This window comes from Pygoscelis adeliae, unplaced genomic scaffold, assembly GCF_000699105.1.
Source record: "Pygoscelis adeliae isolate BGI_AS28 unplaced genomic scaffold, ASM69910v1 Scaffold72, whole genome shotgun sequence".
NCBI classification, from domain to species: Eukaryota; Metazoa; Chordata; class Aves; order Sphenisciformes; family Spheniscidae; genus Pygoscelis; species Pygoscelis adeliae.
Window position 1 is genome coordinate 4,206,979 of NW_008824286.1, and position 3,237 is coordinate 4,210,215.

Consider the following 3,237-nt stretch of genomic DNA (forward strand, 5'->3'; position numbering starts at 1 on the left):
ACTTTTGTATTTACCTTCAGCTTCTCAGGCCTGGGACAGCACAGCCTTGTTTTGGCCTGGGCTCCAGTGACCCCATGGAGCCCGTGCTGGCTCCGATGCCCGGGGAAGGTAAGAGTCCTGCTTTTGCTGCAAGGAGCACTGCTCAACCTTTGGGGTCACCTTTGACAAAGCCTTTGCAGAGCCCCCTGAGAGCCACTGGTCCAACTGCTGCATGAGGGAGGCAGGTCTGCGGAAGCTGTGGCCCTCCCAAACTCTCTGCTCCAGCATCCAGAAAGAAGCAGTGCAGAAGTGGAGGCTGAAGCCACCCTGCAGGCACAGCGCGGCCACGAGCCTGGTTTGGCAAGGGGATTTCCTGCATTTACAGCTCTCGTCCACGCATGAGAGCAGGGACTCAAGCTGGAGCAAGGTGTAGGATCCCATCCTGACACAGGACTGTAGAGCAGGTCAGGAAAAAAGCACCCACCTCCCTCTCCCAAAACAGGCACCCTGAGCACAGCAAGAAGCCCCCAGTACACCAAATAAATCAAATCTCACAATTCACCAGGATTAAGAATTGGAGGGTTTCCTACAGGTTTTATACCCAGGACGATTTATGATTTAATTTAAACACGTAGTTTCCAGCCGTTTCTTTTTGCAAGCAATCACCTAGGCTACATTATCCTGATGGTGATGTACTGCAGTCCCAGGGAGCCCTGGAGAGACAGGGAGAGGCAACAGCACTCAGAGGTGTGAACTTCTTCCATTTATCTTGATGGGGTGTGCACAGCCTTGCCAGGGAAGCAGGTCCAAGCGTGTTAACCGCTTCACTGCCAGCCTCTGCCGTTGAAAGAGCTGGTTGTACAGCAGCGTGTCCTGTATGGACCTTTCCCTTCCTTTGGTAGAGCCTCCCCAGCAACAAAGGACGCAAGCTTGGAAGGGAATGAGGGAGGTGCAGACTCCTGGAGTGTGATGCTGCAGGTTTGAAGGGGGTCCCGTGAGATCAGATGGGGTTTTTATCATACAGCTTGTTGCAACAGATGTGGCCACACAGGTGTTACAGTTTAATATGCTTTTGAACAAGTTATACATCTCCCTGCCTCTTGGGATCTAACAGCGGAGCAGAGGCTCCTTGCAGGCTCGGCTCAGACTCCAAGCTAACCCTACAGGAGAGCGGAGACAAAATGTAGCAGATGGGAAGTGATCCTTGGGAGACACTTCTGCCTGGTTTAGGTATGGATGTCTCGGGCAGAGACATCCTTCATCATATGAGTGGTGTTTCACAGCAGTGGCACAAGGTTTTGCTTGTCACTAATGGTTCTGGCACCGCTGGCATGGGAGCTGCCATTAGGACCTGAGCTAACAAACCGGGCAGCTCCCTTTACATTCAGAGCTCTCCTATCTGGCTGTCAGCAGACTCTTGCAGACAGCCCAGCACTGAGCCGCTCATGTGCCAGTTTGGAGGCTCTGTTTTGCAATCAGACGTGCGCTCGCAAATGCCTGTGAAGATGGCAGCTGCTAGAAGAGGTAGTGATCCTTTCCTCTGAATGGGGCTGGCTGCAGCTGCAGCATGGTGGGGGTTGCAGCAGGTCCCTCTCTTGTGGCAGCGCACAGCCGCCTGAGCGAGGCTTCCTGGGGAGACAGAGACATATAAGATTTAAAGTGAAATTGTTGCTTCAAAGAAAGGGCTTTTAGGAATCTCTGGTGCCCAAAGCTGGAGGTGCCAGACCGCTCCCAGGCTGTCCCGCATCGGCGGACACAGCGTCTACACCCCCGGATGGCAGCGAGGAGGGGCTCAAACCCAGAGCAAAGCCCCCTTTCATCTCATTCTTGTGAGCTAGGGGCAAACACCTCTTCCAACAGGAGAGGTGTCTCAAACAGCCTTTTCATTATGTTTATATTTAAAAATCTAGCAGTTTGCATAATAAACAGCTCTAGAGCCAGACATATTTGCCTGCTCCCGGTAAAAAAAGGAAGTCCTCAGATCCTCTTCTGAAGGCTGTAAGAAAGTGACGGAGTTTTCCCTTTGCGGGATATAAATATGCAGTGCAAATAGGTGGCTGCTGTCGCTGCTTACATTTTGATGTATCTCTTCAGATAGCCTGGCAGCGCCAGATTATTTTAGTGTCAAATCAAAGCTCTGGTTGTGTAAAGAAGCTGAGGAAAGGTACAGTCTGTGTTGCAGCACAGGATAGAAGCTCCAAGAAGACTAGAGGCAGTCCTGTGAGACATGTACCAGCCACGCATACTAAACCTGCCATTTAGTACACCGAAAAGAAAACCCCTTTAGTAGAGCTGCTGCAGAACAAAAATAAATGTCTTCAGATTTGGATTGGGAGAGGGGTGTGTTGTTCTAGGGAGGTACGTGATTCATTCTCACATTAGCTAAAAGAAAATAAAGTTTTTGTTTCCTTTTTACCTTCCATTTCCTCATGAGAGAAAAAAATTAAAGGGCCCGTTTATGCTGGAAGAAAAATCTTGCTGGTTAATCCCTTTTTAAAGCAGGAAGCTCTTATTTGCAATGCACCATTGCTGTCCTTGACTTTAACAAGTCAAGTCAGCCCAAGCCTGCCCGACCTGCATCCCACCTTAGCATCACTCTTATCTGGGTGCAGGGCAGTTGTACAGCACCTCGCACAGTGTAATCTCTGCGTGGTTACTGCGGCTTCTGCGTTTCAGCCTGATAGTTGCATAGACAGACTAACAATGAGAGGTCCGTCACACTCGCGGGCTCTCTGCAGGACAGATGCGCACACCAAGCTCGGCTCCTTTCCTGCCAATGGGAACTGACAGCTGCATCATTTTGAAATGCTCGAAATCAAACTGCACATCAGACCATTTGTGCTTATACAGGTTCTGTAGGAGCATGACTCAGCCGAGCTCGCACAGTTCCTCCTGCGGAGAGCCGGCCTAAGAGAAAGGCCCATCAGGCCCATCTGGAGGGAAGACGCAACCCAGGTTGGAGTCACCCAGCCTGGACAACACCGTCTGTGTTTCCACGCACCGCAGCCCTGCCTGGCATTGACCAGGATGCCGTAAGCGTGACCATAACCAGTTCCCGGGTGCCGGAGCCGCACAGCTGCCGTGAGGAGACGTCCTGCCCCGGTTCACGGTTAAACCCTGCCCGGGGGCGGGGGGAAGGCCTGCCAGGCCCCGGCCAGGCCCAGGGCATGCCCCGAGGGCCCCCAAGGAAACCCAGCAGCCCGTTCCTTTAGCAGGGGCTGTGGGGCCTCGCAGGGTGCTCACGCTGTAGCTGTGCCG